Here is a 15,141-nt window from a genome sequence, read left to right as displayed (position 1 = left end):
ATAATGACAGAATTTTTATTTTTGGAATTTAATTTTTATTACTATCCCTTTAAGGAAAAGCGGCTGCATGTTTATTATTAGGGCTACTGTCTCTTTAAGACCTGTACGCGACGCGTCTAATATACACGCATTTGACAAGCAGATTTCTCTCAATTTTCTCGGTTTGCTTTCAGTTTAGACATAACCAATTTATGTATTTTAATCCAATTAATCCGGAAAAATCACATCCCTGAGAATACATTTGAGTCTTTATAGGCTCTGGTAATTATGGAGCATAATAGGAATAAAGTTGTGACAAAAAAAATTATCAGGGAGGAAAAATCTGAGGGGGCACGTGCCCCCTCACTTTGAATGGGCATGACGCCACTGGGTATCCTCCACCCTACATTACCCACAAACTCTTAACTAATCATAAATGAAAAGAAAAATAATTTCAAGAGTCACGTTAGGACACACATTGTGACCCCACACACCAAAGAGCGCGACCAGCGCTCACTTGTCTGGGCTTGGTGAGCGGAACAACCCCAAACGCGACGATATCTCTCTCTTTCCTCAGCGCTTTCTCTGCTGCTTTATTGCAACTCATTCTCACTCCCAAGGCGTCAACAACTGAAGCATGGTCAAGCGCCCGAGGCGTCACATAGCAGACGCCGAAGGCGCCCCATGGCGTCACTCTGTGGCGCATTAGGAACTCCATTGTTTTCAATGCGAAGCCTGTGGCGGCAATAACAGAGGCGAATTGTATCAGTAGGAAATAGCGTTGAAGAAGTCTCATTCCGAACACATCGGGATGTTTGGCATCAGGTCACGTGTGCCAGATGTTGGTAAGTAGTCTAAATACGCTGTCCAAATAATGTTTGCTATAATGTCTTTTCTGTTAACCAGATTAGCTCTCTCATGTTCAGTCACTGCATTATATCTGTCATCTCCACGGAGGCTTTGCGTTTCATTGGTTTCGGATTCGAAACACATTGCTAAACTAACGTGATTAAACACTGTCTGTCACGTGACGTGCTATAACTTTGGCCTAGACCTTCAATCAGTTAATCATATATGAAATATATATTCATATCAGGTTCAAATAAGTCATTAGTTCCAAAGTGGTATTTGTAGTAGAAGCGCAGAAAGAACAACACTTACCATGCTTTTACAACAGTATTTGCAGTTTTAAGACGAAATGCTAAAAAGGCAAATATTCACAATGGTATGTATTTGTTGGTTTTAACCTGTAGTCAAACATTTTATCAATCATTTGTTGTTTCTTAAACCTTTTCTTATAAAACCCATAGCCCAATCAGTACAAACATGGTCTCTAAGTCTTAATAATTCACAAGATTTAACAAGTTCTCAAATTCATACGATGCTCATACATATTTGGATACTCGTACATAATCCTGCAGCTTTTACTCCTAGGGCTGTCATTGGCTACTGCCTCCATTCCTCTACATATTTATCGCGATATTTGCAAATCAGTTACGGATGCCCCACACACTGTCAGAAAGTTTATATTAATTTCATTGTATTATTTAAAATTATTACAAATTGGACCCTGTCTGTTCATGTTCCAATGATACATGATGTCTCTCCACACCTCATGACCTTCCTCTGTCTGTTTGCAAGAGTGGAAAAGCTAATCTGACTTGTCACACGACATCAGATACTCGATTATTTTGTCATGATCAGATCAGTTACACTGCTGATAACTGTCCCATTTGCATGTAAATCGTGTTATTTTTGCTTGCTATTAATGACATACTTTTAATCATGCCCACATATCAGTAAACTTATTACATAAATGCATTTAACATTTAATTATCCAACCTCTTTACAGAAAAAATATCCCACAGTTATGGATAAACTCACAACATCATCATCAAGTCCTGTGCTGGGCACATTGGGAAACAAGTGTCCTCCAACGTATTCAATCCGTGGACCAGTTCTCCACATCTTCCCATGGGACACTGACATTCTTCAGGTGTTCGTGAAACATCTGTCTCCGTGTCTTCCTTGGTCTTCCCTGTCTCCTGCCTCCTCCTGGTGGTGTCCACTTCATCACTGTCTTTGTGCGGTGTTGTTTGGGCATGCGTAGGATGTGTACTTGATGTCTGCCTGATGCCTTTACCAAATAAGCGTCAGTGCTCATCAAGAGTTTTGGTAAAGGACATATTAATTGACATCCATTAGATCTAGTCATGCAGTCTGCAGACTTCATGGTGCAATAGGCAAATGTATATTTCTGCAAGTGTATATAGCAGGTGTTTGTCCGAACAATTGAAGATAGTGAGAGTGTTCAGGAAAACCTTTTGAAAATAATAAATATTTATGGAATTCTGTTTGGTGCTGAAAGAGTATTACAGAAATGAGACACTTGACAACTGGACATTATTCTGTGAGTTTGTTACCTTTACATTTAGATGGACTTAATGTCTTGCATTTAGCTTCATTAAACCTTTTATTACAGTGGTTACTATAGTAAATATCCACCATAATTGCATCTATGGTATCATTATATCACTGCCTGGTTAATGTAAATGTAATATACCCGTGAATGTATTTTATAGAAACATTTTCTTGCTGACATTTATAATCATTAACTATTTTAAGTTTCCTTACATTTAGTTTCATTTAATAAAAGTGAACAATAATCACAAGGATATAAAACTAAAGTTGAGAATGTAAAATGTTGTGCTTAAGTTTCTGCCTATTTGTTCTTTAAAGGGAGGAAGAAACAAATATATTTTCACATAACAAAGTTGAATCTCATTTCTTGGTTTGTAAAAAATATTACTTCATCATAGTGATTTTTTTAATGTTAATGTATGTGTAACTGTAATAGATTGCCTCTGTATCTGGCTATTTTTTGTATATAATTAACTGATATTTATACAGTTGTGCAGTAGTTTTGGCACTTGTCGTTAAACAGTTTGACATTAAATATTGGAATTCAGTATTTACAATCTAAATTGTGTGCATTCATTATGCTTTTGTTACATTTATTTGAATTCCAAGAGTTTAGATGGTGGAGAATGACATAAAGAAGTGATTAAGTTTATACCTTTGATATATATACACTGTAAACGTTAGAAACACTTTAGTACATGTAATTATCATTAATTAAAATACTGCAAAACTACTCCTGCTGTAGGCCATTGCTTTGAAAAAAAAAGTTTCCCTTTCAAATGTATTTATGCATGAGTCAAATAATCCAAAAAACTAATTTTGTTTCATTTATCGTGTGAACTCGTTTTTGGATGGTAAGCACACACGGGAGTCTTTTGTTTTTAAATGTGAGTTTTATTATTTAATTAGAAGGAATACATATTTAACAGGCCAAATATTAAATCTAACCGTGCAGCCGGAATCAGAAGATATCTGTCATCATTTACCATAAATGGGCAAGTAAGTGTGACGCATCTGTTCAGCTGGGTTGTCATTGGCTGTGACTTTATCGCAGAACTTGGTGTGATTGGACTATCTTTTAACCCATATAAAACGGCGCTTCATGTTACAAAGTATGTTTTGGTGTTATTATCACGTTAGTTATAAGTTAACTATAAAACGCCTCTATGTTGTGAGAAATTACTCCTTTATCGAGATTCCAACCCTAACCCTTAGCATTTCTGCACATCTCAATGAACTACAGCACCACGGTTCCTGTTCCATTGATAGAATGACAGAGATATGTGGGTAATGTAGTTTAAAACGTTTAGCAATGAAACAATACATTTTAAATAAATAATATATTTAATGGACAACTGGATATCTAAATGTTCATTGTGCAAACTTTTATGACATAAACTGCCTTTATGACAGACTGAAATGTGATATTTTACCGTGAGCACTTTTAAAAAAACCTTCATGCCAGCTTTCCATATATTTCTGAAAACTGTGCCCAACATTATTTAGTAAACATAGCATGAGCATTTGTCCTACCGATTTTCTCTTTGATACACTAACCAGACTTTAAGTTACACCCATTTGAAATGTGTATTTGTTTAGTCCTCCGGGGGCCATTGCTGGGTCGTTGCTGGGCCCCTGAGGGTCGAAGGGCAGTGCAATCTACACACATCTATTCTCCTCATCATGGACAACAAACTTTGTTTAGTCACATTTAAATACCAGACTATTTTATCTTTTCCCCCCTTTTCTATTCTAACATCATGCCTGTATTAGGTTTTGATGGGTTTTGTGAGACCATCTGATATGGAAATATTTCAAAGAAATGCTGTAATATATAACAATAATAATAATTAATATGTATTTACTTTTTTTGTATGAACACCAACAAAAATAATGGATGAACCTGCAACAACTTGTCATTATCCAATTTCCAGTGTTGGCAGTAAACAAAAATCAATTTATGTATTAACACTTTACTATTACACAAGGATAATGCACTATTTTGTAAAACAACAAAGAAACAGTGCCAACATTTCTATTTCACCCCCTCTGATTGCTTCTTATATGCCTGACATCAGTAATATCTATGCTTTCATACTAAATGCAGTAGATGTACTAGAATGATAAATATGGATCATCTTCAATTATGATTGAAGTGTTGGTAGTAATATAACCCACTGCAGCCTCTTGGTATTCGCATACCTTCCCTTTATTTCACTGAAAACTGGCATACTTCTCACAACATGCAAGTATGTGCAACTTTTACTGCATTGTTGTCCCAAATATCCTTAACTAGATCAAAAATGTTTATGTCCTGTTTATTTTTAAATTATGAACTAAACTCATAAGAAATTAAAAATTCTCAAATAAAATATTACATTTACTGTACCAAACACCACTTTCAATACCCAATATTCACCATATTTTATTACACAATACTTTATTGGAGGACACAGCATAAAGTTGATAAACTAGCAAAAGAAAAATGTGTCTTCAAAAATACATTAACATCACATTAATCCGTTCACAGCTGCTGAAGCCACACAAATGAGTGCCAGAGAATCATATTCAGTCACCTATGATACAGAAAACAGATTTGATATTGTGTTGGAAAATAATGATTCATTATCACAGCTAAACTGGTTTCTTGCTCTTCCCTGTACTTCTCTATCATGTTAATGTTCTTCTTCCTCATCTAAACAGTTTGTTCAGTTGTACCCTACAGTACAAATGATGAACAGAGGATGTGATCACTGATGTGGTGTAGCTTTTTCTCAACCAGAGGAAGAAGTCTCAACATCCCATCGTCAGATGTTCTCCAGTCCTGGTCTGAAAGTAAAACAAACAATTCAAATTAAGTTGTTTAATGGACAGTCAGGTCAGCTTCTTTTGTGTGTTATTTAAAGCAGTGATGGGCTACTCTGGCCCTCAGTGTCCACTGTCCTGTAGATTTAGCTCCAACCTCAAACCCTCCTGCCTATTGTCTACAAGTAAACCTGAAGACTTTGGTGAAAATGTTCAGATGTGCTCAAATAGGGTTGGAGGTAAACTCTCCACCTCAAAAAGGAGAACCTAAACGGCTTGAGTTGCCTGTTCCTTATTTAAATGTACAACGCAGCAGTCAGTACATTATATTATACACATTGAAGTATTATATACATAAAATTGCAGCACATACAGGTGAAAATCGAAAAAAAAAAATATCGTGCAAACGTTTTTTTTTAGCAAAACATTTTTTTTATTGTGCAAAAATTTATTTCAGTAATTCAACTTAAAAGGTGAAAATAATAAATTATACAGACTACTTACATGTAAAGTGAGATATTTCAAGCCTTTGTTTGTTACAATTTGGATGATTTTTGCTTACAGCTATGAAAACCCCCAAATTAGAATATTGTGAAAAGGTTTTCATAGCTGTAAGCCATAATCATCAAAATCATTTTAAATATAAATTATATTAGTTTCACCTTTTAAGTTGAATTTTCTGTAATAAATGAACTTTGGCCCGATATTCTAATTTTTCGAGTTTCACCTGTAATATAAGTTAAGTACTGAAAAAAAACAACTGTTTTACCCATAGCAACAGCAACCTGTTTTAAAAGATATTTTAGAAAGGCATGGTCTCTTTTGAGCCTTTGCCAGTGATGCTTGATTTCTTTCAAGACAACGTACTCTTCAGTCACTTGTTTCAAGAGCTTTACTTGGTCAATAACCAAGTGATAACCTGTACAACGTAAAATTGTCAACATCAAATGATGTACTAGTCTACATATTACAGCATTGTTTCAATACAAGACATACCAATGGCCACGCGCACCTTTCTGTCTTTGGGCACCGGATGTTCCTTCCTCACCGAAACAAAGGATTCATTCGATTAGCTAGCGTTGAGGACTGGTCTTCCTTCTCTGCTGTAAAACAAAAAAAGTCAACTTACTCTATGTGCAATTACTATTGTTCTTAAAACATAGAAATGAAGACAGTTATAAATAAGTTATTTTACCATTTGATTCAGGAGAGAGTATTTGATGAGTAAATACGGATTGAAATTTTGTAGGATCTTTACCTGGGAAGGGCTGATCACGGCAAGATTCACTGAGACTCACTAGTAGCTCTTGTGAGGGTCGGCTCTTAAAAGAGCTGTTGAGTTTGATGTTGTAGAGATCTTAAAAAAAGGACTAAGTAATTCTGTAAGACAGAAAGGAAGGTAATTTTATTACATTACAAGCAAGTAGAAAGTTTATAAATAACAGTAGGATTTATTTCTGTATAGAGTGTTGCATAATTAAATGTTAAATGCATTAATGTAATAAGTTTACTGATATGTGGGCATGATTAAAAGTATGTCATTAATAGCAAGCAAAAATAACACGATTTACATGCAAATGGGACAGGTATCAGCAGTGTAACTGATCTGATCATTACAAAATAATCGAGTATCTGATGTCGTGTGACAAGTCAGATTAGCTTTTCCACTCTTGCAAACAGACAGAGGAAGGTCATGAGGTGTGGAGAGACATCATGTATCATTGGAACATGAACAGACAGGGTCCAATTTGTAATAATTTTAAATAATACAATCCAATTAATATAAACTTTCTGACAGTGTGTGGGGCATTCGGAACTGATTTGCAAATATCGCGATAAATATGTAGAGGAATGGAGGCAGTAGCCAATGACAGCCCTAGGAGTAAAAGCTGCAGGATTATGTACGAGTCTACAAATATGTATGAGCATCGTATGAATTGGAGAACTTGTTAAATCTTGTGAATTATTAAGGCTTAGAGACTATGTTTGTACTGATTGGGCTATGGGTTTTGTAAGAAAAGGTTTAAGAAACAACAAATGATTGATAAAATGTTTGATTACAGGTTAAAACCAACACATACATACCATTGTGAATATTTGCCTTTTTAGCTTTTCGTCTCCCGTTTACTTCTCCTCAAACAATAATGCACTGACTGAGTCCGAAAGGCCCTTTTGGTCTTTTCAGCTGAAAAAAGAGAAAATAAAATATCATGATGTATAATATATAGGATTATTTAAAGGAAAAATTACAGATTTACCTTACAATTTTTGGATTTTAAGTTATTAGGCATTAAAAGCATGGTAAGTGTTGTGGTTACTATACATTTACAACAAATATTACTATAAAACTACCAATACTGAGGTAAAAGCATGGTAAGTATACTGTGCATTTACAACAAATGACACATTAAAACTGCAAATACTGTGGTAAAAGCATGGTAAGTGTTGTGGTTACTATGCATTTACAACAAATATTACTTTAAAACTACCAATACTGAGGTAAAAGCATGGTAAGTGTTGTGCTTCTTGTGCATTTACAACAAATATTACTTTAAAACTACCAATACTGAGGTAAAAGCATGGCCTTCGAAGTCGCAGAGCTCATGTCAAAAGTTTGTCGGACTGGGGGTAAAACCAGTACTGATTACCAGGGCCCCAAGGGGAGAGAGGGCCCTTGAAAAGTCTGGAATATATTTTATTTGGAACATGGGGGCCCATCAGGACTGCCTATACATAGGGCCCGGGATCTTGTGCTACACCCCTTGTTCGGAATGAGACTTCTTCAACGCTATTTCCTACTGATACAATTCGCGTCTGTTTTTGCCGCCACAGGCTTCCCATTGAAAGCAATGGAGTTCCTAATGCGCCACAGAGTGACGCCAAGGGGCGCCTTCGGCGTCTGCCATGTGACGCCTCGGGCGCTTGACCATGCTTCAGTTGTTGACGCCTTGGGAGTGAGAATGGGTTGACATTTATTGCACAAGTATTTTGAGGTGTAGTGAACAACAAACAAAAAAGCATTCCATGACCCATGTTTGATTGCTGTTAAAAGAAATTTGACACTTTCTCCAAAGTGACATGGCCCAGCCTGACCAGTGGAAGACATTGCCACATGGACTGTTTATTTAGAATCAGAAAAAAATTATATATAATTAATATTGAAATAATAATAATTCATTAATATATTAATCAGAAATAAGGTTTTTGCCTTATACTGTAAGTAAACAGCTAACATTCTACCATCCTTCAAACAATTAGATTTATATTCTCTGCACTTTACTTTAAATCATACTGACCTTTAGCATTCTACTATCTTTTAATAGTGTTGTTAGTTTTCTTGTATATATATATTTTAAATAAATTATATTTTGTTACAACTGTGTCTTCTTGTGTTGACAATGCAGTAAGAGGCTCTACAAATTGGATCATTTATATTGTCAAGGTGACTCCATGACTGGTGCCCCAAGGTAAAAAGCAGGGAAATATTACTTGACACACACACACGAGATTACGTGGGACCAAAACTCACATTACCTCTATTGTCTGTTGCATGATATAATACACAACTGATGTCTGTGTGAAGATCACTACATAAGTTACATCTATGTTAATCACATTTATGTTGCAGTTTGCAAAAATTGTGTACTAACCTTGACCTTTGCTTTTTTATGTTTCCATATGTCGCTCATTTCATATGAATCAATGCACACCGCCTTTGTTGTCGAATCCTTGTTGTATTTTTGTACCAAAAGGTACATATAAGCATTCATGACCTGACAGGAATAAATGAAGACATTTTAGTTTCCCATAAGAAAAAAAAATTCACAGGGGTGATCTGTTTAATGATGTTTAATGTTTCCTTTAAATGGACACTTTCATTTTGAACTTGGGATAGTTTTTCTTTGGACATTATTAGTTTGTAAAACATTATTTTAGCAAATAAAATGAAATGTTGAAACGGTTTGATATGAAGTGGCTTCATTCACAAACTGTTGGATTTCATTAACACACTTATACTGTCATCATGAAATAATAGACGAGAAGCAAATGCAAGTAAACAGTAGATTTAATAAGGATGATGATGATGATGATGCAGTACAGGCAGATGTAGAACGGGTGACACAGGGACTTCGGTGGTCAGGATCCGGTGGTGAAGAGACGATGGTGCGGTGACGGTGAAACAGCAGACGAAATCCAAAGACGAAGACGGAGAACAGGAACTGGAACACAAGGCAGGAACTGGACACTGGAACACCAACACGAACGACATCAAACAACGATCTGACAAGGATGATAGAACAGCGGTAAGTATAAATAGAGTGGTGAGATTGACTGCAGCTGGTGAAGTGAATGAGGATCAGCTGAAGTGGATCAGGTGATGTCATACATTCACGCCCACTACCCACGTGCATTCAAACCACAACATAAACACGAGACGAGAAGGAACAGAGAATGTGTCTACCGTGACAGTACCCCTCCTCCTAAGAACGCCTCCTGGCGTTCCCAGACTCCTTACCCTGTCGATTGTAATCATCGATGAGGGAGTGATCCAGTATGTCTCTAGCAGGCACCCAACTTCTCTCCTCCGGACCGTAACCCTCCCAGTCCACCAAGTACTGGAATCCGCGTCCTCTCCGCCTGGAGTTCAGTATACGATTAACCGAATACGTGGTCTCCCCATCTACGAGTCGCGGTGGGGGAGGAACCGGGACAGGCGGATTAATATGAGAATGAAACACGGGTTTAATTTTAGATACATGGAAGGCGGGATGGATCCTCCTGTACGCGGGAGGCAATTTGAGGCGGACTGCCACCGGGCTAATGATCTTGGTGACAGCAAACGGGCCAATAAATTTGGGAGCAAGTTTGTTAGATACGGAGCGAAGAGGAATGTTCTTGGTTGAAAGCCACACCTTTTGACCAACGACGTATACGGGAGGCTTCGACCTGTGGCGATCGGCCTTAGCCTTAGTGCGCGCCCCCACCTGGAGTAGAGTCTCACGGGCTCTAGTCCAGGTACGGTGACACCTCTGAACAAAGGCGTGAGCGGAGGGGACCGCGACCTCGGATTCCAGACTGGGAAAAATTGGTGGCTGGTAACCTACACTACACTCAAACGGAGATAGGCCCGTAGCCGACACTGGCAACGTGTTGTGGGCGTACTCCACCATGGAGAGTTGTTGACTCCAAGAGGAAGGATTCTTGGAAACCAAACATCGCAACACTCTCTCCAAATCCTGGTTGGCTCTCTCGGTTTGACCATTGCTCTGGGGATGAAACCCTGAGGACAAACTAACCGTCGCCCCCAGTAATCTGCAAAACTCTCGCCAAAATTTGGACACGAACTGGGGTCCCCTGTCGGACACCACGTCAATCGGAAGGCCATGTAAACGAAAAACGTGATCTACGACTGTAACCGCTGTCTCCTTAGCTGAGGGTAATTTGGGTAAGGGGACAAAATGGGCTGCCTTCGAGAATCGGTCCACTACAGTCAAAACGACTGTGTTCCCCTGAGAGGGCGGGAGGGCGGTAATAAAATCTAGTGCGATGTGGGACCAGGGTCTCGAAGGAACCGACAGCGGTTGGAGTAACCCATCTGGAGGTCGATTGGAAGTCTTACCAGTGGCACAAACCGAGCAAGCCAAAACAAAATCGTGAATATCGCGAGCCATAAGTGGCCACCAGAACCGTTGCTTGACCAAAAAGCTAGTACGATTAACTCCTGGATGGCAAGCCACGTTGGAGTTATGACCCCACTGAATAACGTCGGACCGTAATCCCTCCGGCACAAACAATCGGTTCGGTGGGCAACCGGGCGGAGGCGTTACCCCTTCTAAGGCCTTCTTGACCTTCGATTCGACCTCCCATGTGAGTGTGGAAACGAATAGAGTTTCGGGCAAAATACACTCGGGAGTAGACGGGCGTTCGGAAAAATCAAATATACGGGATAGTGAATCGGGTTTGACGTTCTTGGAACCCGGGCGGTATGAAAGAGTAAAATCGAAGCGACCGAAAAATAATGCCCATCGAGCCTGCCTGGAGTTCAATCTTTTGGCGGTTCTGATGTACTCTAGGTTCTTGTGATCAGTCCAGACAATAAAAGGTACCCCCGACCCTTCTAACCAGTGGCGCCATTCCTCCAACGCTAACTTAACTGCCAACAACTCTCTGTTACCAATGTCGTAATTGCGTTCGGCTGGAGATAAACGATGAGACAAAAACGCGCAGGGATGCATCCTGTCGTCTGTGGAAGAGCGTTGGGACAACACTGCGCCTACTCCCACCTCTGATGCGTCGACCTCCACCACGAACTGACGTGAAGAATCAGGGGCGACAAGGATGGGGGCTGAAACAAAGCGGCCCTTTAGTTTGGAGAACACAGCTTCGGCTGTGTCTGACCACCTGAACGTAGTTCTGGGGGAGGTCAAGGCAGTCAGAGGTGCGACTAGTTGGCTAAAATTGCGAATAAAACGCCGGTAGAAATTGGCGAATCCCAGAAACCTCTGCAGGGCCTTGCGGGAATCTGGGCTTGGCCAATCTACCACAGCCTTGATCTTCTCAGGGTCCATCCGCACTCCCTCAGACGAGACGATGTACCCTAAAAACGGGACCGACTGTGCATGGAAATCGCATTTCTCCGCCTTGACAAAAAGCCCATTCTCTAGCAACCTCTGAAGCACTCGTCTGACGTGTTGCACGTGTTCCTGGAGAGAAGAAGAAAAAATCAATATGTCATCCAGGTAGACATATATGAACTGATCGATCATATCTCGCAACACGTCGTTGACCAGTGCCTGGAAAACTGCTGGGGAGTTGGACAGCCCGAAAGGCATGACCAAATATTCAAAGTGCCCCCTGGGGGTGTTAAACGCAGTTTTCCATTCATCCCCCTCCCTGATGCGAACCAAATGATAAGCGTTACGTAAATCCAGTTTTGTGAAGATGGACGCTCCCTGCAACCTCTCGAAGGCTGAAGACATCAACGGCAAAGGATAAGTATTCTTTACCGTGATGTTATTCAGCCCTCGGTAATCAATACAAGGTCGCAGAGAACCGTCCTTCTTCCCCACAAAAAAGAACCCCGCCCCCGCTGGAGAAGAGGAAGGGCGAATGAACTTGGTTGCTAGAGAATCAGAAATATATTTCTCCATAGCCTCCCTTTCTGGAATAGAAAGTGAATATAACTTGCCTTTAGGCGGAGACTTACCTGGCAGTAAATCTATAGCACAGTCATAGGGACGATGCGGAGGGAGAGAAGCAGCACGAGACTTACTGAACACCTCCTTCAGGTCCAGGTACTCCGCGGGCACGTTAGACAGATCCCCTGCTTCCTCCTGAAACACAGAAACAGGCACAGACGAACAGGCAGACACGAGACAAGACTTATGACATTCCTTGCTCCACTCCAGTACTGATCTATGGTGCCAGTCCACTCGGGGGTTGTGACGGATGAGCCAGGGGTGTCCGAGGACGACGGGTGCAAGGGGTGAGTCCATGATGAAGAATGAAATAGTCTCAGAATGGTTGCCGGAAGTGGTGAGGGTGATGTCTTCAGTGCAAAGGGAAATGGTGGGGAGTTCTTGTCCATTGAGTGCGTGAACGGCAATTCTGTGAGTGAGGGGTCTGAGGGGAATCTGAATCTTCTGTGCAAAAGTGTGGTCCATAAAATTACCTTCAGCCCCAGAGTCCAGAAGTGCATGGCAGTCGTGCTGTTGGACTGACCACCTTAGTCTTACCGGAAGGAGTGTGGAGGTAGATGTAATCGATGATGAGGTCTTCCTAGCGGAGATCCCACCCGATAGTAGCCTCAGTTTTACTATCGGGCTTGGCCTTTTACCGGACAGTTGTATGCGTAATGTCCCGCTCCTCCACAATACAGGCAAAGGCCCTGGGATCTCCGCCTCTCCCTCTCCTCCCGGGAAAGCCGAGCTCGACCCACCTGCATGGGCTCGGGATCGTAGACGGGGCTGACCACGTCCCTGCCGCTGGATCGTGGAGGGTCGGTCCCTGCGAAGGTACGGGTGGACGGGGCTCGGCGCTCGACCCTAGACAGCCGAGCGTCCACCCGCAGAGCCAAGTCGACCAACCCGTTGAGAGTGGTGGGTAGATCCAGGGCGTAGATCTCCCTCTGGACGTGGTCAGCCAACCCATGCAGGAACATATCCCACTGCGCCTCCTCGTTCCAGCCGCACTCCGCCGCCAGGGTCCGAAATTCAATAGAGTAGTCCGAAACCGACCTTTCTCCCTGCTGTAGTTCCGCCAGTCTTCGGGCTGCCTCTCTCCCAGAGACAGCCCTGTCGAAAACTTTCCTCATTTCGGCGGCGAGGGTCTGGAACGAGGCGCAGCATGGGTGTTGGTTCTCCCACACCGCCGTTCCCCAAAGCGCAGCCTTCCCCGTCAGCAGAGTGAGAACGAACGCCACCTTCGCTTGTTCCGTGTTGAACGTGCGGGGCTGTAAAGCGAAATGCATCGTACAGCGGGTCAAAAATGCTCTGCAAAAGGTAGTCTCACCGGCATAATGCTCTGGCACTGGAAGACGGGGCTCTGGCTGGGAGGGTCCTTCTGGTGGTATGGGAGGAACGGTCGGTGTGGGCGGCGCAGTGGGACCCTGTAGGCGTTGGATCTGCTGGGTGAGCTCGGACACCTGTGTCACCAAGGCCTGTACTGCGCGTCCCGTGTCGCCGATCTCTCGCTGCTGCGAATCCATCCTCCTGATGCTATGGTGAATGAATTCCTCCATCGATCTCTGTGATGCACTCGCTGCTTCTCTTTCCTGGTCAGATCGTTCTGTCATCATGAAATAATAGACGAGAAGCAAATGCAAGTAAACAGTAGATTTAATAAGGATGATGATGATGATGATGCAGTACAGGCAGATGTAGAACGGGTGACACAGGGACTTCGGTGGTCAGGATCCGGTGGTGAAGAGACGATGGTGCGGTGACGGTGAAACAGCAGACGAAATCCAAAGACGAAGACGGAGAACAGGAACTGGAACACAAGGCAGGAACTGGACACTGGAACACCAACACGAACGACATCAAACAACGATCTGACAAGGATGATAGAACAGCGGTAAGTATAAATAGAGTGGTGAGATTGACTGCAGCTGGTGAAGTGAATGAGGATCAGCTGAAGTGGATCAGGTGATGTCATACATTCACGCCCACTACCCACGTGCATTCAAACCACAACATAAACACGAGACGAGAAGGAACAGAGAATGTGTCTACCGTGACATATACAGTATATAAGATGTGTTCTTAAGGTATAAAAATCTGTACACTGTGGAAACCAATAAGAAAACCCAAACCATTTCAGAAAAAAACATATTTACTTATTTTGCCAATATAACACATTATATTTTGTACAAACACATTATTATAATGGCTAGATAAAAAAATAAAAACCTCAAGAGACAAGAGGCCAATTTAAAATAAATACTAAACAACATAATGGTGAATTCAATCTGAACTCAGATAAACAAAGCTAAACCACTGTTAATTCTCAATACTAACTTTTGCACATGTTTGAATTTATTTATTTTATTTTATTTTTAAGTTTGCTTTTAAATATTAATTGTGTATATTGTCACAACTATGTTCTGTCTAGTCAGCACCTGTTCTTGTTAGTCCCTATAATTAGTTTATCTTCCTCCACCTCAGTTTGGTCCCTTGTCGGTTAATGTAACCAGTGGGTTAACAGACTGTAACAGCATGTTCACAATGACATGCACACACGAACATTAAAACTTATCTCCTTTGGAAATATACCTTCATCTGTCTGTTTCATCTGCCAAGCTGTGACATATATATTACTTAAGTATTTAGTTATGAAAGATATAACTGGATAGGCATATAAATCACATAAAATTAGTTTCATGGAAAATATTTCAGAGAAATTCGAACTCAGCAAGATAACAATTTCCTAGTGAGT

The 15,141-nt window shown here is 40.9% G+C and overlaps 1 long non-coding RNA gene across 2 annotated transcripts; it reads right to left on the bottom strand.

The window, feature by feature from the left end:
* Positions 1–4,895: 4,895 nt before the first annotated feature.
* On the bottom strand, positions 4,896–7,391 carry LOC143713859 (uncharacterized). 2 transcript variants are annotated; one of them, XR_013195321.1, is made up of 4 exons: positions 7,291–7,391; positions 6,464–6,585; positions 6,202–6,308; positions 4,896–5,229 (listed from the first exon to the last, which is right to left on the bottom strand). It is a non-coding gene; the product is annotated as an uncharacterized LOC143713859 (long non-coding RNA). The 2 variants fall into 2 exon arrangements; XR_013195320.1 differs by lacking the exon at positions 4,896–5,229 and having other exon boundaries at positions 5,996–6,308.
* Between the last annotated feature and the right edge of the window lie 7,750 nt (positions 7,392–15,141).

Source organism: Siphateles boraxobius, unplaced genomic scaffold (genome assembly GCF_051911475.1).
Source record: "Siphateles boraxobius isolate OS27281-9 unplaced genomic scaffold, OSU_SipBor_1 12, whole genome shotgun sequence".
In the NCBI taxonomy this organism is placed as follows: domain Eukaryota; kingdom Metazoa; phylum Chordata; class Actinopteri; order Cypriniformes; family Leuciscidae; genus Siphateles; species Siphateles boraxobius.
This window is presented reverse-complemented; position numbering and strand designations above follow the sequence as displayed.